Source organism: Telmatherina bonti (genome assembly GCF_933228915.1).
Source record: "Telmatherina bonti genome assembly, chromosome: 7".
Taxonomy (NCBI): Eukaryota; Metazoa; Chordata; class Actinopteri; order Atheriniformes; family Telmatherinidae; genus Telmatherina; species Telmatherina bonti.
Window position 1 is genome coordinate 9,959,508 of NC_136625.1, and position 24,908 is coordinate 9,984,415.

Genomic DNA, 24,908 nt, shown 5'->3' on the forward strand with positions numbered 1-24,908 from the left:
TCAAACCTAGCATCTATTTCTATCATCCATCTCCTCTTGGCTTGTTCAGCTGAATGTAAATGTAATCTCACAGCACAATTTGCTCATTGTTTTTGCCCCATACTCAGCCTTACACTGCATGTCGCTTCACAGAGATCTCTTTTCTCAGGTTCTCTGATGTGTCCTAACCCATCTGCACAAAACACACATGGAGAACAGACATGAAACCTATGTTGACCCTGCGATTGTGCCAAGTATTATAAAAAAAAAAAAGGACCTATTTGTCCATCAACTCAGCTGTAATTATTTTCTGCTTGTTTCTTGTTTCACTGCGACGCTGGGCTGAACTCTGACATGAAGGTACAAGTGATATAAATTTTCTAACAGCATCAAAATTCAGAATATCTGAAAGTTATATGATCTTTTGACTATGTGTAAGATTTAAACAGTCGTATTAAAATGGTCCTTATGCTTGCCAACGCTGTGAACAAACACAGGGCACGTTATAAAACAAGAACACTGGACACGATGGGCCCACAGCAGCTCAGAAACAATGAATCCTTTGTCAGCCAAACCAGCAGCAGCATGTTTTGTATCGTCTGACATAGTTTCTGTATCCAAACACTGTCATCAACAGGCTGCAAAGGTCATGTGTTTTTAAGAAGACAAGTGATGAGTGTGGAGAATGTGACAGCATGCTGAAATTCCACAAGTGTTTGGAAAATACGCCTCTCAAATAGTTTCATTCTTCCTCTTTTTCTGGTACTGTGTACTTTTGTATGAGGCCTATGTGTTTTTTTTCTTTGTTATTTGCATTGTGCATCATCAATATGCCAAGTTTAAAATCAAGAGTAAAAATGTCAAATTGGCCGTTTTAAACCCAGTGTCAGTTTATTTGGATGGCTTCATTTGACTCAACATTAGAAACATACAGAGCCTGTTGCATAAGCTTTCTGGCATATCATATGCTGATATGTGTGCATGCTAGCATGCACACAAGCCTCAAGGTGATGCAGTGACGCAAGTTGAAAATGCTCAGGTGTTGGACGTGAGTGCTGACCTGGTGTGACAACCAGTTCAGCTGGTTTGAGCATTGACCCCATCAGGTGAAACCATCGTCTGAATCTTGTCCACGCAGCTGTGAACCTAAAGATGAAGGAAAGAGAAACAAAACTTTAAACCAGTTCATCATCTTTTGTTTAAAACTTTCTCGTTTGTTTAACTTGAGAAAGAAATCCTACAATATTAATCTGTTTTCACTACACAGAAATTGAACACTTTAGTTACGACTCTGAATAACTGAGAAAGCTCATTTTCCAACATTTCCACCCGGTTCTGTTTGCACGTCATTCTGAAGGATTTCCAGGAGTAAAACTATATCAGATTGAGGCTCTGCATTCGTACACGTACAGCATAATAAAGTCTGAAGGGAATTCTCCATGTTTCAGTAAAACTTCCTGACTTCTGATTTAAGTTGAGACTTTAGTTAACACTTTCAAAACAAGTTGTTTTTTTTTTTTTTGTCTTTTCTGGTACCTTCTGACTTTCATAATTATTATTTTAATTTTGTAAACTTTTCTCCCAACTAATGTAAAATGGATGAAACTGTGAGCCAAACTTTAATGTTGGACGCACTGGGATTGAAAGCTTCTATAAACAATAAATGTCTGTTTCGTAGAGTTTTAGGAAACTGAATGGGCTTTGAGGAGTGTTTTAGAGTTGGCCCAATGTCCTGATTTTGAGACGTCAAAAGAACGAACCAAGGTCCAGTAGATGACGTTGGACAGCTTGTATTAATTTATTTTAACAGTCTATGTAAGACTGCAGAAAACTGATGTTATTTAGACTTAAAGATAATTGTCTTTTAACCTTTAACAGTTATAATTTGATGTGTATTGTTTTTAGGTTCATGCCTTGTTTTTCATTATTGAATAAATTAAAATGGTGGCCATTTTTTAATCTTCATATAATCAAGAGAAGAGTGTTCAACTTATCAGTTTTAAAGATAAACTGATTTTGTGTTAAAACATTTCTAATGAATATTTTTTTAATTAATTAAACAAAACAATTTATTCAATTCATACAAATAGTCTCGGTGGACTTTTTTTTATTTTTTTTAAATCTAATTTGGCAGACTTTCACTTTGAACCACAAAAAGCTAATTCAGCATCATTTTTACACCCTGCCTCTTCTCTTAACTCTCACAGCTAGTAAAAGTCAGGCTGATGTCGACTCTTGTGTATCTCTTGTCCTTTCATTTTACATCTTTATTTTCCATTTTCTTCTCCAATAATGTTCTCTTGGGTTTCTGTGCTGACTTAGTCATGGTGCGTGGACAAAAATGACATTTGCGTAGAAATACAGAATGTAACACAGTACCCTGAAAAGAAAAAGACAGCTGTCATGTGATGCCTCAGGCTGGAACACGAGGTGGTGAAGTGCTATTCCTCAACCTCGAGGTGCCGCAGGGCAACAAAAACTCAAGAATGTGCTTGATGAATGGAAGTATGTCATCAAAAGAAGATAGAAAAACATAGTTTCATAGTCGAAACTGAATGAACTTTGTACACAATCTGAAACAGTTCTATGATATATCAATTAAATTTTGGAGCCCCGCTTTTGGCCCATAGTTGGCTGCCCCCCCGACAGCACTTCTCAGGTGGTGCTTGGTTCCAGGCAGCTCCTTTTTCCTCTGACTCTGGGAGTTTATGTAGAGAAGCCTCTTCCATCCGGCTGGACACAGCTGCTACTGCTTCCTGTCTGCTGAAGACGGGCTGAAGACAGGCGGGGCGAGCAAAACCCACACAGACATGGGCGGTGTTGAAGACCAGTAGAGAGAGGAACTTAATTGATTATGACATCATAAAAATGGAGATTTTTAAAACAAGCTGTTTAGAAACTTCATTTCATAGTCAAAACTAATTATTTTTATCGTTTTTTTATCGGAGTTTTTTGTCTGTTCATGACTTAAAACACCACATGAAACCATTCTAAGTGCTTAGAAATGTGTTTTTTTTTACATGCAATGTCCCCTTTAAGGATAAAAGAAAGTGTGTTCTATTGCTTTAATGCTTTATCTACTTTATTAGCTTTATATCTACATATATCTATATTGATATATGTACAGTATACATAGCTATATATCCAGATTTCACTCACTCTGCAGTATGCATGCTTAGCAAGAGCACAAACATTCCACATATCTTTCCCTTCAGCCTCAATCAGCTGTGAAAGTTTTAAACTCAGTGACCTCTTTTTATCTGTGCCATTTAGAAAAGAGCAGATTCCCCTTCAAACCCAGCCTGGGAACACAAAGTGTAAGAGTTACGTTAAAACCATGGGAGTTTTGTTAAGTGATTTAGTTGCTCCAGTTTAACTAATGTTTGACATGGAAGGTTACTAGGTCATATGACTAACAGCCGGGCCACCGGGTCAAGTGCTGGCAAATTCGTGACATCTGGAGGCAAGAAAGCCTTGGTCTTATCTCCTGCTTCAAGTCTGTTATGCAAGATCAAAATTACAGTTAACACCACATCTTTTTTTCCCTCTGTCTGTCTCTCATGGTTGTAGCTATTGATTGGTTGAATATGTGAGAGCAGGAGAACAGCTGGTTCATGTTTTGTTCTGGCGTCAGGCCTACTCTCCCAGGATTGTGTGCGTGGGTGTAAATCTTGGAGGAGATGTACTTTCCAAGTCTTGTATGACCCAGTCATGGTGGTGGGCTGGGCCTCCAGCTTTCCTTTCAGCAGCAGAGACTGAAAACAGATGAGGTGAAGAGCAGGGCTTCCTTCTGCTGGTCTTTATTTTATTTTATTTCATTTTCTTTTATCTCTCTGGTTCCAAATAGTCAGTATATTCAAGCTGTGTTTGTTTTCTCAGTTAGACTTTATTATTTGACTCCTTTCTTCTCTGCTCTCCATGCCTTTCCTCTCCTTTCTTAATTGTTCTCTTTTTTCTCTTCTTCTCCCAGCTTCCTACGGCAACCCTCTCCTTAAAATTCCTCCTTCTCTCCCTCCTTTCTTCCTCATCCTCTCCCTCCCATTTCTCACCCGGTCCTCCTGTAGCAGCTCATGGAATGACAGGATAACATATGAAGCCAATCATCCCAGGGAGTGGCTCTAAAATGTTTTGTTTTTCTGGCCCCAGGATTCTTTTTTGGTGTCTGTTTTTTCTGCATCTTTTCTGTTTGGTATGAGCGTTTGATGTATGATCGTTTCAGTTATCGCCACAACTCAGAAATATAGTAAACACAGATGATGAAGGAAGTGAAACCTCCTGATGAGAGAGCAGTAAAATAAGCTTTATTTTGTTAAAAAAAAAAAAAAAAAAAAAAAAGCATAAATTATTGAGATGTTTTTCCAATTATAATTAGAGTGGTGAACAATTTAAGTTGATGTTTTTTAGTCACTTATAGTATTTAAAAAAAAAATATATATATATATATATATATATATATACATGTAAACATATATTTTATATGTACTGACGCAAAGTATAAAATCTCGAGTGAAACTCGAAACAGCCAGAAGAGAAAAAAAAACCTTCAAGACCCAAACAAGCCAAAGCAATTCCAACAGGACTGGAGCAAGCTTTCATTTGTCTGTCCACCTGAAGACAGATACATCTACTTTTTCCAACACCATTAATAAAACAGGTATGAGTTTCAAATCGGCAGCGTGTGTCCTGGGTCTGGTCTTCCCCATGGCCTCCTGCTGGCAGGACGTGCCTGAAACACCTCATACTGAGGCATCCTAACCAGATGTCCAAGCCACCTTACCTGTCTCCTCTCATTAAAGAGGAGTGGCAGCTCTACTCTGAGCTCTTCCTACCCCCAAGGGAGAAACTGGTGAACACTCATTTTGTATCTGGGATTTTATTTTTTTTTGGCCATTAGCCTACTCACAGCTTTTACCTTTAAATGTAGATGGACCAGTAAATTTATAGCTTTGCTTTTGACTCAGCTCCTTTTTCATCATGACAGATTTACTTAGGCATGGCGTCTGTAGTGACATGGACTCTATCTGCTAGCCTTTCCTTCCATTACTCCCATACTAATGAAGAAGACACAAAGATATGGCACCAGTCAAAGGTTTGGACTGGTAGCCAAACTTTTGTCCAAATGAATCCACCAAGCCAGACCACCTCACCACCCTGGCTGAATCTAGAAGTCCTGTCGGGGCAGGATTGGGAAAAATCCCTATTTCCAACAAGGGGTCCAGGTTGGTACAGACACCAGAAGGATAAGGCTTCACAAAAACATACCACCCCGTTCAGTCAGTCTTGGAGACAGGGCTTAATGTACATTGGCAGAATGATGGAGCAGAGTGAAGACTTTTCAATATGAAGATTAAAGCTTGAGATATGAGCCAAATATTCTGAAACATACCAGGAGTGGGGCTTGAAGCAACACGAGTACATTAGAGCTCAACACCTGAACCGCTCAGTCATCCTGGTGAATATTTTGACTTTCTCCCTGACTGAGAGACAACAAAAATGTTTGTTTTCAGAAGACAAAAATGGAGAAGGAATATCTGATTTGTCTCAGTCTTTCAGATCCATTCAAACTGAAAGGGTGAAGCTTAACAGCGCAATGTTTAAACATTCCTTTGTGTTGTTGTAGTTGCATGAAGTCCTATGTTACAGTCTAATGTCCCTCTTAATTAATCATAATCAAGATTTATTACATCACACTATTGAGTAGTTTACTCAATAGTTTGTGCTGACAGACTTTACTGGTTTTAAACATCTAGACCAGGACCTACCAGGAGTGGGATTTGAACCCACAGCCCGTTTGGAACTTAGTCCAACACCTTAACCTGTTGGCCATGCTGGTACACATAGAGTATTAGAACGTGTAGATATAGAACGACAGACCAAAAAATCTTTTTGCTTGTAGAATTTACCCACATTGGTTTATAGCTCCAACTGTTAACTTGTGTTGAAAAAAAAAGAAAAAAGACTTTAACATAAAATGTCATTTAGATTAAGTTAATCGTATGATGAAAGCATAGAAATATAGCAATGATAAAAAAAAAAAAATTTTGAGGTCTGAATATATATAATTTTATGGGTATTTTAGCCATTTACTCTCGGTCTTCTGAATTATGAAGACAAATGGAATAAAAATGCGCATTCTTCATTATTGAGTGAAAAAGAAGCGCCACGTCTCTGTAATACAATCAGTTTTTTCCCCCCGAGTTTTCTTCTTGTTGTGTTCTTCTGCAATATGTAACATGGAACATGTCATACTGCGCGACTGAGATGCTTTTATCACCATCCAGCCAATGCCTGGGCCATGTTTGCAAATAAGAACTTTTACCTAAAAAAATAAATGTAAATAAATTAAAGGCCAAACAAATTTGGCTTATTGGAAATTTTAAAACTTTATAAAACAGGTCAACATTGCTAAAATTAATTTTCAGTAAATGCAGTTGGACTGGATTCTGACATGCAGGATTTTTATGCATCACAGAAAGGGTTTGTGACATTTACACGAGCCTCAGTCAGTGTGCTGACTGTTGCACATAAACATGCACAATCATCGCTTTGATTTAATCATAAGTTTCAATTAAATTAATCAACCCTTTATTATGTAGCTGAGTGTTTTACTCTAAACGTTTTACTCTCTCTAAATGACTTCGACCATATGATTAAGTTTCATTGCGTTTACCTTGTTTGGCAACACTGCAGCTCATAGAGACATTATTAAAATCAAAACAATAAGCAACTTTAATTTCTAAATTGACATTTGTGGGCAGACTTTTTACTTCTAATTACCACACGCAGGTTCGTGTTTATTCTGGTGGTTTACGTTTCAGCCTGGCCAGGGCTTTGTCAGTGTGCTATTTGTTGCTGCAGCAGCTCTTTAATAAGAGACCAGAGTTCCTTCACATTCAGCTTTCACATGCAACACCCCAACCCCCGCTCTACCCCAGTCTGTCTCTCCTGGCAGGTCTCAGGAAAGCATGTCTTAACATGGGTCCCTGTTGCCCAGCGATGCAGGCGCTACATATCAGCATCGCACTGTCTTTTTAAATTCATATCTCCCTTGGGTCCCGTGGGTGGCAGCTTTGAATGCAGGCTAATCAGAATTCTCCTCCTTGTGAGTCCACGTTGTGTAAAAGTGGTTGTGTGTATGTGTGTGTGCCTGTAAAGGATAAGTATAAGAGGATAGAGCTATCTTAAAGGTCTCACATGTGGGAGCCAGGACTCGGTTCAGAGATAATTCTTGCTGTGTCGTGCAAGATTTCGTCTTGACAGAAAGGGTTGGGATCATACATTTAAGAGTGTGTGATAAGCGGGGGTGTGGTGGAGCATTAGTTTGGAGGAAGCGCTGGTAGAACCTGAGCCATGTGAAACTCATTTGTTTGCATGTTATAAAACGAATTGTTTCCTTCTTGAAACGCACGTCGCCAAAAGTCACCCAGACTCTGCAGAATGTCAGTCTGAGCCTTCCCTCACATGGACTGAGGTGTGGTTTGTTACAAGTGAATGTAATTCTTTCCATAATAAGAAAATTAAATTTGTTAGAGGCATTAGAAGATAACTGTTGACATGTGTCAGCCTGCAGTCCCAAGTATTCATAGAGGCAAAATGAACTTGGAACAAACTCATGTCTGGACTGATGCTCATATTCAGATTAATCTCCAGGTAATACTTTCCACTCTACCAACAAAAAAGTTTTACTTCAAGAATGGTAATAAAACTAAAAGAGAATGTGAATGTACTTATGAATATATGTCTTTATCATTGAATTGTTAGAGTTACATTTACACAGGAAAATGGGCAACACTGTCATGGCATGTTATAGTCTGGGTTTAATACGAATCACCTGAAAACCACATGTGACTTCTTCAGATGGATTTTCTCATCTTGCATAGAAGAGAGTTAAAAACAAACAGGTTGGTAAGCTACTTTCATGTTTAGATCCAATGACTGGTTAACTGTCATTCTTCCGTCTTACCATCAAACTGTTTTCTAGTATTTCCAATGGTCCTTAATCCTCTGTATATATGAGAATACTGGTGAAGCAAAGACCCCTGACCAGTAATCGACCAGCAGCAGTACCACTGCATCAAAAGTTTAGCTATCTCTATAGAGTCCAGGGTCTACCACATGAGACAGGACCCCGGGTGCTGGCGGAACACATGCAAGGTGTAAGATGCAGGCAGTCAGGGCATTCATGGAACGCCATAAGCACCTTGTTGGAATAGTATACAAGAACATCTGGAAGAGGTTTCACACATAAGCATCTTCCAAATGCATTCATGTGACAAAGTAGCTCTTAACAAATAGCTTAAAACTCACTTTACAGCAAAGCTGCCTTCTTTGCTTTAAACCTGATGTCAGATGTTATATTGCTCCAAATTTTTATCTCCTTTGCAGGATTCTGTTTAAAATGGATTTTATTTCTCACTCATGAGCGTCCTGCTTGTTTATGCCTCTGAATCCCAACCAGTTTCCATGGTGGGATGGAGAAACTCCCTTAATTCATCATTTAGAGATAATTTGCTGTTTGGCAAGGCAGGGCAGGTTTATTTGTGCAGAACATTTCATGTCCATGACAATTTAAAATGCTTTACATAAAGACATTAAACCATTGAAGCGAGGGGCAGAGAGCATTAAAAATAAACAAACAAATGAAATGTTTAAAACCAATGTGCCGCTTGTTACTGGACCTAAAAAGACAGTCTGGTTTTATCAAATGTTCATTTTCAGACACAAAAATGGAGAAATGGAGAAAATGAAATTCAATTGATATGATATCAGTTCATACTTAACTGAACAGACAAGAAAAGTAAAACAAGATGTCGGGTGTTATGACAGAAACGGTGTTCAGTACCGTTTGTATAAACACGGTTCTCTGTAGGGCCACGGTCACTCCTCTGATAAAGTGCCGCAGAACGTTTTAGTTGCCTCCACAGACTACAAACATGTCAAATCAAACATTTTAAAAGGTACTGAAAACTTGCATAATTTGTCACAATTAGTGGACTTGTTGAATCTGTACTGAGGTTATTGTACCTCCACGGACGATCAAACATCATTACAGCCTTTTGCGCGGCAATTAGGACAATGACCTATTGGATTTTTTCCTGAATTTAGAGCAGAAGTAAAGTCTGAAACTGCAGAACCATTTAATCATCTCCCTCTTCTTCTCCTGAAGTCCTTGGTGGCTAATCGATGGGTGAGCAGCATTAAAGGAAACGTGTAAATTAGTCCAAACGACTGGGCATTCACAGGCCTCATTTCCTCTGTGATTAGATCAGGATCTCCTCCCATACAATGATGTTTTCATTATCCTCCACCCATCTCCTCCACTTCCTCCCTTTTCTCCTCTCCTTTTATCCAGTACGAGATGCAGATGGAGCTTGACAGATCCGTGAAACAATAATGCCAAGAGCGACCCAGAAGATCTGATCATCTGACTGGAGAGAAAAGGTCACCTGCATGAGCACAAAATGAGCTGTGAACAACATCCAGAGGCTGCCTCAACACATACGTATGTTATAATCGCATTCTCACCTGCACCAGAGCATGTGCGAGGTGGGAGTTAATATATGTTACTCAAGTTTAGGTTGGCTAACAGAAGTTTAAGGGTTTTGCGCAGGATCTTCTGCCCTCTCAACACAGGGAGGAGTTTAGGCTGCAGATGTTTATTTGGATGTTTTCTCCACACAGAACTGGCATTTAGGGAGCTGTAAACCACCGCCCCTTTAAGATGGTTCCCAAAGTGACTAGTTCTGCTAACACCTGCCTTTTTCATTCCATGTAAACAACCAAAGCACATCTTTTTTTTTTTTTTTTTTTTGCATGAGCAAGAAAATATTTCTACATGCGCCACGTTTCCTCATGTCAATGCAACTGGCCCATTACTCTTGATTTGTACAGCGCCACTTCACAACAATGTCATTTCAGGCTACTTTAAAGAGACATCTAAGCAAGCCAGTTCATAATAAACAGCCTGGTTATGGAAAACCAACAGATTGTATCAAATTATGACAAGTCAATGAATGAAAGTTATGTACTTCCATGTACTTTGTTATATTATCACAGCACTCTAATGCTCCTGCTTAACAGTGATGTGTTAAAATGTGCATTTAAAAATGAGTGTCGTAGTTAAAGTAAAATGTTAATGTGATGTCAATTTTTCGATAAATCAGATATTTATTTTAAAACTGAAAGTGATTCAGATTCTTTAATTGAAAGGAAAGTAATGATGAGTTCACATGAAGGTAAAACTTTGGTTCATGTCAATGCAAAAATATTACATATGACAGATGACATTGTTCATTTTAAACTGAGCCAGTGTTCATTCTTGTGAAACTAAATTTAGAAATTAAATATACATTTCATTTCATTCATTTGTTTATTTTAAACCTGCACACTTTACAAAACAAAAAGGAAAACTACAGACATCAATATGCATGGTTTTAAAAAGGGAGTGGATGAAGCAACGCTTTTAAATTTCAACACCCCCACCCACCAACATTCATCCATGCACAACATAGTAACATTAAGACAAGACAAATACACACAGACCCAGGCCACACCCTCTCCGACCACTGCCCAACCCTCCATCTGTAGGATATATCTACACACCTTTAAAGGACACCAAAGAAACTGATCGACAGCTTATCTATATCATTATTTTAATCTGCAGAACAGTTTCAGGACATATTTTATATCTGGAAAGATGCCAGTTATTTGCAGCCCTGAAGCAGCTGGTGGTAAGTTATGTTATCTTCAACTCAGGTAAGACAGAAAGTTCACAAAGCTTTTTCAATTCCCTATAATATACATGAGGTGTGTCCAGCTCCGGTCCTCCGGGGATGCAATCCTGCAGGGTTTTTTTTATATGTATACCAGCTCAAACTCACCTGACTCAAATGAACAAGTCATTGTGCTGAAGTTCCGAGGCTGTTGGATATAATTAGAGTCAGGTGTGATGAAGCAGGAATACATCAATATCCTGCAGGACGGTGTCCCTCACGGACCAACTTTGGACATGTCTAATGTACATGAAGTTTTCTTTTATGCTAAAACTAAAACATTATTTACAAAACAAAACTTAAGTTTATAAAGTTCTTTGAGAAGTAGTGGACAGTTTTTGTTTGTCTATTTCTCTGTGGTGTCCGCCATTTGTTTTGAGGTGTGACTGTTTTTCTGCACCTTTTCAAATGTCCATTGTTCCTTTTAAGATAGTGGCTCTAGATTTAAAGACAAAAACTCCCTACTTGATGTTTTTTGTTGATGGTCTTTGGGTTGAACCTTCTGCTCATAATAAAGAGATTTCATCTCTTGGCATCCATCTCATTCTGTAGCTGCACGGCACCGTTCCAGATGGGTCTCTAATGAATGTTGGAGTATACATATTGGACCACCGTGCTATATATTAGCCAGCCTCTTGGTATCTGTCTGACCATCTGGAGGGATGCAGTTGGTGATCTTCTTGCACCCTTATTGTGGTTGCTATGATGAGTTCATTATTAACTTACTCAATCTTGGCATAGCACTTGCTGCCATGCATGTGAAGGAGGTGCAGGAGGGTCACTCTAATTGTGAATCTGCATCAATATCCACTCATACTGATGATGTGACTGAGTGGGTGCAGGCCTATGGCAGCTGGGACGTTGCAATACTCGGCCATATGCCATACTTGATACTGATTCATGTCTTGGATTTGGCTTCTGGTGTTGTTTTCCACAGCTGTAATGTCTTCATTGATAAGGGATGTTGATGCCCTGTTAGTCTTGGAAAATGAACAGCAGTATTTTATAGATGAGTCAAGAACCACATGATTAAACCCAAATACAACCAGATAGGTGAGTCCTTGTTGTCTGCACCTAAATTAATTATTGCAAGGTGATTTTGGAGCTTTTTTCCAGTGTCAACTATGCAAGCAAATATGTAGGATACACACACACAGAGTTCAATTTTAAAAGTTTTTCAAATCTTGATTTTTACGGTGTGTTCAGACCAAACGTGTTTTGAGCATTTTCGACGTTCAAAACGCGTTTGGTCTGAACGCTCGATGCTGGTCACTAAACTGCCACTTTTGTGTCCGATGCCCAAAACGCTCCCAACGCTCCTGCTGCTTGTGCGGCAGACAAGAGAGGAGGGAGGCGGCGCTTTCCTTCCGGTCAGTCTGAATGATGGCGGATTCAGTAGAGCGATGGCATGGTTTTATTTAATAAATAAAGCTAGAGAACGTTGTCGTAGGGCAGTAATAGTCAGTGTTAATGCGGCGCCGCCCCCCTAAACAAAGCGTTGCTAAGCAACGTATCCTGCTACATTGCAAAATCAGTAACATTCAGCTTTTTAGCAAGGAATGGTTATCCTAAATATTGCACGGAGTAATGGCGTCTCAGCCCCGTGTCTGGGTTCACCACAGGAATCCTCCGGGAGCTGCGAGCTGATCGCTCTGATTGGTTGACGCCGCGCGTCGAGCGGCCAAAGTTCAGCTTTGTCCATCTCTGGCTTTTGACGCTGGCTTTACATGGAAACCTGCCGCTCTTGACGCTCAAAACGCGTTTGGTCTGAACACAGCTCTGCTCTGTGGGCTGCCTCTTCAGCCAGGCCGTCGAGGCATTAGGTCTTTGTTTAGCACTCCCAAGAGTCTCACATCATGTTGCACTATATCCACCCAGACCTTTGCCTCATGACATTCTGAATTTCTCTTCACTAATTAGCATCCATTTAAACTCTGATCTTGGCTTGCAACTCTCCATCCCATGGGGGCCTTCTGTTATTTTACCTGACTTACGCCATGCCCAGCTTTTTATAGAAATCCTTTACATCTTTAAACTGACCAAGTGTTAAGTGATGTCACTCAACAGGATGATCTCACCAGTTTATGCCAAGAAAGCTAAATAACAAACTGGTTGATTATTACTAAAATATCAAAATGAATTAATACCATGAAAAAGACCTCCTTCAGAATCCCTGATGTATTACTGGAATTTTTCCATTTCAGCTTCATCAGTGGGAGAAGTGAAGTTAATTTTGCATGTATGGGGGTTGGACACAGTTCTTGCATATCAAACAGAAGCATTTTAAACATTTTGAATAAAATTCCAATACTGTGTCCACAAAATGATAGCAAATTTGGAACAAAATCCCAGCGATGTTGCACATTACAATCAGGAATTTGGCATCTTCTGAACAGATTCATCACTGGCTTGTCAATGGCCCATTCATCTGGGATAGATACAAAGAAATAAATTGGAAAAAATACACAGAAAAATGAAGGGAAAAAAGAGAAAATGCAATAATAAAAGAAAATGTAACATTTTTTTGTCGATGTTTCAGGGCCAGTGAGACATTTTTATGCCAATCTGCATGACAGTGGCCACTGAAGACAAGAATCTGGTATTTATGTGGCACATCAGGGCCTTTTTCCTCTAAGAGACATCTAAGGTTTTGGATGCTCCTTTGCCTGCAATCACCTGACCACATTAATGAGTTAACAGGCTTGTTGGACGATGGACGGTACAAGTTGAAGACCCCTGCTATCGGTGTCATGAGAGCTCTTCCATGAGGGACAGCCTCAAAATGGAACCAGTAATAAACGGATATGCTGTAAAAAAAAAAAAAAAAAAACTAGTTTTGTTTACTTTATCTGAGGTTTTCATTCTGCATTTTCACTTTACTTCCTGTTGTCTGTGGATCAGTTTGATGCCTTTAGGAACTGATCATCTGGTAGGAAAGAACACCTGCCCCTAGTTTGCTAATTGCCTCACTTGCATCATATACGTCATCACAGCCCTGCCGATATATAATTCCACGTTTCCTCTGTTGTTGTCAGATCCTCCTCTCTGTTTCTGCTGTGTGTTCCTCTCATGCTAAGTTTACGTGTCATCCTGCGATGGTCTGCCGCAAGTTTCAGATTTTGTTTTCAGGGCTTCCTCCTTTAGTTGTTTTAAATATTATCCATTCTTCTCACTTCCTCTTCAGATACAAAATTCTGCCAAGAAAAATATGTTGTGGTGCTGTGCAAGTTAATTCTCATAAAGTTAAAACCCTCTCTTAAAATCTATGACATGACCTAAATGGTCTTTCAGAGCCTGATTTTACTCAAGTTGAGTTCATCCTTCAGGCAGAGACTTTTTCCCTCCCAGTAAAAATTGCATCACCGTACCTGAGAATACCCAGTTCACCATGGCAACAAGAGAAATAGACATTAAAATAAAATGGATATATTGGCTTCCTATTAAATAACTGCAATTTACCTCATTAAGCATGTGAAACGTTCTTTCAGTACCACTCTTTTCTTTACTCTTCAATTTTCTATACATACCCCACTCTGTCTTCCTCCTTCTGTCCTTTACCCGCTTTAATATCCTTTATTGGCAAGAGGGTCATTGTGGAAGGAATCCTGCCAAGCTGTCTGCCTGCATGTCCCTAGTCACAAAGCATTAGTTCCTGTTACAGACTATATTTACCTGACTGCACGACAGAAACACTTGACAACCTCAGATATCTGCCTTCGGTAGCCGACCTGCTTGTTAGAATGGAGTTTTTTCCTGATTGCATTGATCTGAAACTATATTTAGAAGCCAATGATGTACAAAACATTTATCAGTGTCTGTGAGCTCCTCTGACTCTGGGGACTTCAGTTCTAAACCTGTCTGACGAATGTCGTCTTCAGATTTACCTTCTTCTCTTCTCCTCTTTATTTATCTCTGGGAAACATCGGCGACTTTCCTGCTCGGTGACCGCGACGTCTGGTTTGAACCCAGTTACTGTAGAAAACAAAGAAACTTGTAATGAGTTATTTTTCTTCACTGCTTAAGAACGGATGGAGGAGATCAGGGGGGCTGGTGAAATTTCAAGTAAATACAACAGCTGCTCAGCGTGACTCACTCACAAAACAGTCTTTAAACCTGTGTTTGTTGTCTGTTTTTCCTTCAGTTTGGTGACTTAAAATGACTTAAATGTATATTGCATGTCCTAGATGAGGACATTGTGTTGATTAAAAATTGTGCTGGTTGTGTTTCTCTGCAGATATATGCCATCACATTATGCTTGTTACTCACCATTCAAAATCTGGGATATCAGCGAGGGATCGAGGTCCGGAACTCCGCGGGACCGATTTTAGTGTAAATAATCAGTTTCCCAAAGAGATTCTGGAGAGACGCAGGGTCCTGTTTCCCATCCGGAAGAAGCTCAGAGACGAAGGATCCCGTGCAGTCATCGCGGTGGACAAATTGTTCGTCAATGGACAGCTTTACCGTGACAAAAATACCACCCCCTGGCTCTACTAACCTCAGGTAATATCTATCACTCATACAGCTAATTATTGTTCAATTTACATGTTAATCTGCTATAAGCACATTAATTATGGTAATTCAGAACTGTACATTTACTGCCAGTCTTTGTAAATTTGCTGTTGTTGTTGCTTTCGTTTTGTTCTGTTTTTGTTTTTTGCCCCCCCCCCCCCTTTAGGGCTTTTGTTTTTGCTCTTTTGTTTGTGCTATTTCTTTTTATGTGTAGTTGTTTGCTTTTCTCACTCCTTTCCTTTCTAGCTGCTCTTTCATTCTATTATGCCATAACAACAATAATAGGTAGGGTACACACGTACATCCACATGACACAGACACTAAATGTCATGCACATAACACACCTACAACACAGAGCACGTTTAATCACATCAACACTCACCCCCAACTCTCACACACACTCTAAGCATGTGGACAGACATATAGGAACATTGTACACACAGATGAATTTATATACGCACACAATCTACACACAGCATGCATGCATTAATGTGGGCTTGCACACACACAAACACACACATACTTTTATAGAAACACTTCAGTAGCTTGAGCATGACCACCCTGAGGTTTGTTACGTGGAATATACGAGGAGCTGGTTCCAGGGAGAAGAGGTTGAAGGTGTTTAGCAGATTGAATGATCTACAGGCAGACATTGTCCTGCTACAGGAGACTCATTTATTAAAAACAACAGCTAACGTACTCTCTACAGTACAGTTCCCTCACGTGTACTCGGCCTGCTTCAACTCAAGACAAAGAGGAGTAGCCATTCTGATAAACAGGAAAATTCATTTTACTGCTAATAATATAATTTTAGACCCAGGTGGAAGATTCATAATAATGACATTATCTATCCTAAACATGAAGTTATGCATTGCAAATATTTATGGCCCAAACACTGATGACCCCTCCTTTTTTCATTCCTTCTTCTCCTTACTATATGATCACCTTGATAATACACTTATCATTGGGGGCGACCTCAACATGACCTTAAACTCTGGGATGGACAAGGGGGGCGGAGCAGGGAAACATAGGGTCTGGCAGTCAGCAAGAGTTGTTAAACAATATATGGAGGATTTTGGTCTTTGTGATGTCTGGCGCTCACAACACCTCACTGCTAGAGAGTACACTTACTTTTCATCTGTCCACCACTCATACTCCAGAATAGACTACTTCCTCACTAACAGCTCTATGATGAACAATATCTCAGAAACTAAAATCCATTCCATCACTATCAGTGATCACGCACCAGTATCATTTACCCTAATGAATAAGAAAACTAAACCATCTTATAGCAAATGGAGACTTAATACATCATTACTTAAAGATCCTGATTTTATCAGTTACTTCAAACGGGAGTGGTCTTTGTATATAGAAAACAATGACATACCAGGAACATCAGCATGTGTTCTTTGGGAGGCAGGAAAAGCAGTAATGAGAGGGAAAATAATTTCATTTTCATCACATAAGAAAAAGAAGGAGAGTTCAAAAATATCTGAACTAGAGCTTAAAATAAAATCACTAGAAGATGCCTACAAGGCTTCTCCAGAAGAGCAAGTGCTGAATCACATAAGAAAGGCTAAACTAGAGCTGAATGAAATAATTAACCAAAAAACCCAGTTTTTGCTACAAAGACTTCGCTTAGAGAATTTTGAACATAGCAACAAATCTGGAAGATTTCTCGCAAATCAATTAAAAGCAAACAAGGAGAAAACAACCATCTCCTCTGTTAAAGATTCAAGAGGAAATATCCTCCATGATCTTGATGGAATAAATGACACATTTAGGGATTTCTATAAAACATTATATTCCTCAGAAACAGATCCATCAGACAACAGCATTGAGGAATTTCTCAGCTACCTCAATCTTCCAAAGTTACAACAGGATCAGGAAATGGTTTTGGACGCACCCATTTCAGTAGGGGAACTACATGAAGCTTTAAAACACATGCCCAGCAATAAAGCTCCAGGACCAGACGGTTTTCCAGTTGAATATTATAAAGAATTTTGGTCTATACTAGCACCCACTTTTTATAAAATGGTTTTAGAAATTAAGGAAAAAGGCCAAATATCTCAAAACATGAATTTGGCTAGTATTACAGTAATACTAAAACCAGGAAAAGACCCCAAACTCCCATCTAGTTATCGTCCAATATCACTAATGAACGTAGATCTTAAAATAATCAGTAAAGTGCTTGCTACAAGACTAGAAAAAATAACTCCACTTATCATACATCCTGATCAAACAGGATTTATCAAGGGACGACATTCCACCACTAATACGCGCAGACTAATAAATCTAATTGATTATGCCACCATACATAACCTGGAAACTACAATAATCTCTCTAGATGCTGAAAAAGCATTTGACAGGGTGAACTGGAAATTCTTATTTGCAACATTAAGAAAATTCGGGTTTGGCTCATCGTTTATTCACTGGATAAAGATACTGTATAGCAATCCAAATGCATGCGTCAGGACAAATGATCAAACTTCTCACAGCTTCAGATTGCAGAGAGGCACCAGACAAGGCTGTCCACTCTCCCCCTCACTTTTTGCAATCTTTATTGAACCCTTAGCAGCTAGCATTAGACAAAACAAAGACATTAAAGGCATTAACTGTAGAAATATGGAGCATAAGACCAGTCTTTATGCTGATGATGTATTACTTTTCCTTCAAAATTCACAATCATCCATCTGTCAGACAATCGCACTCATCAATAAATTCTCATCAATTTCTGAATATTCCATTAATTGGTCTAAAACCACCGTTCTACCCATCAACTGTTCCTTCCATAATACTCCTGACACTGCTTTACAGTCAGGAGATATTAGATACTTGGGAATAAACATCTCACCCAGACTGTCAGACCTTATAAAGCTAAATTATGTCCCTCTACTAAAAACAATTGAGGACGATCTCACACGGTGGAAATCTTTACCCATATCACTAATGGGAAGAGTTGCAACTATAAAAATGATGATTCTACCTAAAATCAATTATCTGTTTTCAATGATCCCCATTAAACCTCCCTCCACCTGGTTTAAATCACTGGACTCTAATGTTACTAGATTTCTCTGGAAAGACAAACCACCACGGATTAGTCTAAAAACACTCCAGAAGACTAAAGATAGCGGTGGCTTAGACTTGCCTAATTTCCAAAATTACTTTATAAGCAATAGACTACAATACATCTCTAAATGGCTTAAACCTAGCTATCTAGATGAACCATGGCTTAATATAGAAGAAGCTATGTGTGAGGATATGGCAATTTCAGACCTGCCATTTATCAGCACAGCTGTCAAACGCCAAAAATGCTTTAAAAGCATTAATATCAGCTCCTCACTAATGGCCTGGTGGGAATTTCTTAAACTAACCAAATCCTTGCTTATTCCATGCAAACTTACACCTATTTGGAACAATCCCGACATCCAGCAAAACCGGAAAATGATAAACTTCCCTCAGTGGAAGAATAAAGGAATAAAACAGTTAGAACATTTAATAGAAAATGGGAACTTTCTCCCTTTTGATACAATTACTTCACGATATGAAATCAGCAGCACAAAATTCTTAGAATACCACCAACTTAAATCTATTATAGGTAAGAAATACACCCCTGATCAATTAAACTTGCAGCTACCTATCAGGGCTGCAGAATTCTTAAATCTCAATGCCCCGAAACTGTTATCCAAAATATATAGATTACTATCAAAGCTAGACGATTCCATATGTCTCCCAACTTCTAAATGGGAAGCAGACTTATCCAGTAACTTTGACCAAAATGAATGGTCACAAATCTGTTCAAATACATTTACAATGACTAAGAATTCAAACATGCAACTAATACAATTTAAAATTCTGCATAGAACTCATTATACAGGACACAGGATGTTCAGGATGGGTCTGTCACAATCAAACATCTGTCCACACTGCACTGGCAACACAATTGACAGCTACTACCATGCTTTGTGGTCTTGCCCACCTGTCCAGGAATTCTGGTTTCAGGTATGTAAAGATCTGTCAAATTGCTTCAAATGTAACATCCCTACAAACCCCAAACTGGGCCTACTGGGTTACTTGGGTGAAATTAACATAGAATTTAATTCTGCAAACTTAATCCTCACCAGTTTATGTATCGCAAAGAAAACTATCCTTCTAAACTGGAAAAGCAAACAAAGTCTGTGTATCCAGCAGTTCAGAAATCTCTTATTAGATCACATCAGTATGGAGATGATGTCTGCCTCCTCAAGAGATCAGTCAGCTGAACTTTATTCCCTCTGGTCCCCTGTGATCAGCTCCATCACTTAGTATGGGGGGAGAATGTGACCTTATTGCGCTCGGGGTTGGTGGCCGGTTGGGGTTCTCTGGGGGCTGTGGGTCTGTGGTGGGCTCCTGGGGGGGGGATTTTGACTGCTCCATTGCTGGAGTGGCTAGGTTTCTAGCCCTACTGTGGACCTGGATGGGCCAGCGGCTGGAGTTGCCGCGCAGCGGCGGGGCGAGGTCGCTGGCGGGGGATGGGTTGGCGGGCGTGACTCCGTAACGGGCGCCTGTGCCGCCGTGGGGTGGGCTGGGCGGGGTCCCGGGCTCCGGTGCCCGGGGTTGTCCCCTGTCTCTTGGGGGTGGGGGGTCGGCTTGTGCCGGGGGGGGGCTGGGCTGACCTGTACCTGCGGCGGCGGGCAGGTACGTGCTCTGGTGCCTGGTTGCGACCCTGGGACTTGTTGAGTGGGGGGTGTTTGATAGTGTGGATGGGATGTGAGTGTGTATGGAGGGATGTGTGTAGGGGGTGTGCGTTGAGGACTGGTGGCGGTACATAGGTATGTGGATGTGTGTGGGTGGGGAAGTGTGATGATGCGTGTGTGGGGGGGGGTGTCGTGGTGTCTGTGGGGGGGGTAGTGCCGTGTGTGTAGGGGAGTGGGGTGATGCGTGTATGTGGGGAGTGGCGGTGGTGCATGTATACGGGTGTGTGTATGGGGGGGGAGGAGGGGGGAGGGGGGGCGTGCTGTCTGTGTGTGTGTGGGGGGGGGCAGGGGTGTATGTATGGGGGAGTGGGTGGTGCATGTGTGTGGTAGGTTGGTGGATAAGTGTAGATATGATGGATGGGAGTGGGGGAGATTTGGATGTGACGTGGGGGTCAGGAGGATGGTTTTAAGGGTGGGCTGAACGGGTGGCTGGATGGACCTGAATGTGTCCGGAAGTGTGTGTGTGTGTGTGTGGCTGTAGGTTTGTGCTGAGACAGTGTGAGGTGCCGATGTGTGGACAAGGTGGGGACTTCATGTCCCCAGGTGGGGGTGTCCTCTGTGAGTGAGGGGGCGGTGGACAATCGGTCTGGGATTCCCCTTCTGCCGCCCCGCCTCCTCTTTGTCCTCGTGCCCCCCTTCTGCATGTGGTGGGTTGGTCCCCTCTTGGGTCAGTGATGACTCTCTGGTTAGAGTCGCCGAAGGCTCTGGTTACGGGGATGGCTGTCCCCGGCTTGTCCTGGTCCTTGGGGGGCCCTGGGAGTAGGGGGCATGCCCAGTGCTGCGGGCGGCTCACCTTCTGGAGGAAAGCTCACTTTCCTCCAGACTTAAATCCCTCAACCCCTCTTCCTCCCCGCTCCCCATCACACACAGGCAGGGTATTGGGAGGTGTGCACGTGGCGCTGGGTGGTGAGAAAGGCCATCAAGGTGGTTTTGATCGCTGCACCCAGCCTCGGCTCACCTCCCAGTTTTAATTACACTTAGACACCAAACACCAAAACACTGACGACTCACATGATTAGGGGGAAGAGCATGCGGTGTATGGTGGGCGGGGCTGCTTAGGTGGTCCCTCTCCCAGCACCGCGTGGCAATTCCCTCAGTTTTAATTGCAACTAATACATACTTCACAATCAGTCATAAGCGGGGGGGAGGCAGGGACGATAGGGTCTTCTCATGCCCCTGCTCTCGGGGCTTTACTGGGGGGGGGTACGGGTGGGGGAAGAGTGCCGTCCATTAGGCCTAAGTCTGGGCTGGCCTGGCTGTAGGAGGGTTGTCGCCGGCCCTGGGGGGGTGCTGGGTCGGCTGCATCTGTGGGGTGGTGGGGGGGACGCTGGGAGTGGTGGGCGGTAATTATGGGGGCCCTGATCGGGGCCATCCTGTCCTCTGCCCCCTCTGAGGTATCTCACATGGGACATGATGGAGGGGTGAGGTGAGGATGTGTGGGAGTGGGTGTATGGGGTTACAGATGGATGGTGGGATGGCTGGGGGGGGGATTAGGGTTGGGGATATAGGTGGGTAGGGGATAGGGATGTGTGAGGATGAGTAGATGTGTGTGTGGAGGGGTATGTTGGCGCGTGGGTTGTATTGGGGTGTGCCTGTGTTGGAGGAGTGAGGGTATGTGTGTGTGTGTGTGTGTGTGTGTGTGTGTAGGGGGGGGTGTATATGCGGAATGGGATGTGTGAGTGAGGGTGAAGTTTGGAGGGGGGCTATGGGTGGTGGAGGGGTGTTTGGTGGGGCATGTGTGGTTGGGTAGAAGTAGAGGGATGGGGTGGCGGGGTGTGAGCGTGTGTGTGTGTGTGGGGGGGGGTGAGCGTGTGTGGGGGCGGGGGCGATTGGGGTTCGTGTGACTTGGTATGGGTGAGTGAGTAGAGGTGGGGTGGGGTTGTATATGTTATGGATGATGTGCATGGATTGCAGAGGGTTGTGTGGATGGGGGTTGAGAGGGGAGTGCGTGTTTGGGGGGGGGGGGGGGGGTATGCATGTATATGTGTGAGGGGAGTGCGTGTTGGGGGGGGGGGCGGGGTATGCATGTATATGTGTGTGTGGTTTGGTGGTGGGGGGGGTGGTGTCCTGTACCCGGGGGCGCAGCTGGTGCGCTGGGGTGCGACCTGGCTGCCGCTGGGTGGCGGTCTGGGGATCCTGGTCCTCCGTCGGTGTGGGCTGTGCCCTCTGCCTGCGGGGGCGGGGGGCTGCTCACGGGCTCTTGGGGCCCTGGGGCCTGCGCTCTGTCTGCCCTAGGTGGCCGGTGCCCGGCGGGATCGGCCCTTGCCGGCCTGGGCCTGCTGGGGCCTGTTCCCCCTGACTGCGGGGGACTCTGGTTGGGCACCTCCTTCGCCACCTCCTGGGCAGATGCATGGCTGGCTCTGGAGTGGGGGGGTTGGGATCTGTACCTGGGGGTGACTGTCGGTTACCCGGGTCTCTGGGTTCTCCTGGCCTTCCTCTAGCTGTAGGCGGGCGGGGTCACATTGGCATGATCACTCTTCTCTAAACACGTTCCACTCTGAATGTTCTGCATGAATGTTCTGCATGTGTCACAGTCACTGAGTCATCCAGCAAGTTTATTCACTAACAGCAGGTACCTCTCTTTCTGTCTTTTTGACTTAACTTGCTAGTTTCTGGTCTTCATGATTGTCAACGGTTTTGTTCTCCACGAATCTAGAGTTGGCTTGTGTGGGTGTATATATTTATGTGTGTGGGTGGGTATGTGTGTGTACTTATGTGTATGTGTATGTGTATATATGTATGCATATGTGTGAGTGTATGTGTATGTATGTGAGTATGTATATGTGTATATATGTATATATATATATATATATATATGTGTGTGTATGTATGTGTATATGTATGTATGTATATCTATCTTTATGTATGCATGTATGTGTACATGTGTGTGTATGCATGTGTATGTATGTGTATATGTATGTATGTATGTATATATGTATATATATAATGTATGTGCGAGTGTATATACATATATATGTAGGTGGGTATGTATGTGCATATACATGTATGCATTGATCTCTTTCTTTTGTTTTTTTTTTTTGTTGTTTTTTTTATGTTCTCTTTTCTGTTCTCTTTCTGCCCCTTTCCTGTCCTTTCCGGTCGGGTCCAGTAGCATAAACTCTGTAATACAAGCTATTATCCAAAACAAATTGAAAAATAAAATAAGAATCAAGAAATACAAGGGGATCATTACATCTACAAAAGTTCCCCTTGGCAAAATAAATTTGCTCAGCAGAACACAGCATCCAGAACATCAGTCTGCTTGCTTAAATGCTGGACAAGACAAAAAAAAAAAAAAAAAAAAAAAAAAAAAAAAAAAAAAAAAAAAAAAGAAAAAAAAAAAAAAAAAAAAAACAAAATCTGGGATATAAACACAAAAATGATTTTTTTTTTTTTTTTTCACTCAATGACAGGAACCAACATAAGTCATAACAAACAAACAACAAATAAAATAAGATCCTCACTTGTAGTCACAGGATTAATCATTTATGTGCAGCTCTATTCAGACACACTCATGCAGTCACAGATTTCTATATAAAAGAAGATTAAGATGTTGGGTCTTGTCTGTGCATGTTAAATCAGCATGCCTAACCTAATCTTATCCTCGCCACAAGGGAATCATTTCAATCAAGACATCACTTTATGTCCATGAAGCAGCACGGACTTCTGTCAGATGAAAACTAGCACTCTTAATTACTGATTTCATTGTGTGATGAGTCTCAGTCGTATCTTTTGAAGGCAAATCCAAAATGATACATTTCCAAAGAGTAGAGATAAGTTTACTTTTTCTGATTTGTATCAGCAAATTAAATCCACTGTAAATATGTTGCTGAAATATTTCTCTGATTTAAAAAAAAAAAAAAAAAAATTGACACATTTTCTGTTTTAAACTTATCTGAAAGATTTTTCTTTCATGCTCGCTTCAAAGACACAGTATACTGAACTAACTGTAAAAAGATGTTTTGTTTTTTGTGTGTGTGTGTGTGTGTGTGTGTGTGTGTAAGTGACCTGTTTAAAGGCGTTATTTCAGTTTTTATGATAACTGAGCATGCAGATATGGAGCCTGTCCTTTTCTGTGTCTTTCATGTGCACATTTTAGTCCATTTCCAAATGGAGCAAATGGAGCAGTGCCACCAGAAATCGTAGCAGCTGTGTTGTGCAGTGTTGTTCATGTGCAACCAGGAGAAAGAGCAAAGAAGAAGAAGCTGGAAGACGTTATCAGCCGCACAGACCTCCAGCATCTATTGTGCTGCCTCTTTTCATTTATGCTTCCCTGCTTAGGCAGCTGCCCCGTGATCTGACCCTCGATAAGTGTAAAGAAGATGGATGGATGGATGGATGGATATAGGTATTGAAGCTGACACCGGAACTCAGAAGTGAAATCTGTGGATGCAATGCCTCACAACCAGCCAAACAACATAAAGCACCACTAACGGTACGAGGGCAGTGACCTTTGACAACATTTGATACAGATGTTCCTATTTAAGTATGTAAATGAATCATAATGCAATATAAATTAGGAAATAGACTCTTTGTGCATGTTAAATTCAACTGGAGAGGTATTACATGACACAGAACAAAATGCTGTTTGATCGGCAAACTGTGGTTCAGTTCACTCCATCCCTTTGTTTCAACATGCAATGGTGCTTTAGTGAATCCCTAAAATGTGACTTCAATAAAGAACAGACAAAACACTTAGTTGTTTTCATTCAATGACTCTTACAAAGGGTTTTAACATTAAAAATGATCTTGACCTGCTTACTAAGACAGTTCAGACAGCAACGTTTCTTTCTTCCAGGCAGGAGGTGCAGCAGACAAATGGTGTTTATTTTGCAACTCCTTGGCCACTGTGGAGGATGGAATAAAAAGTGAATATTTAGGGTTGATCCAAGCCAAGACTTTGTTAAACCTG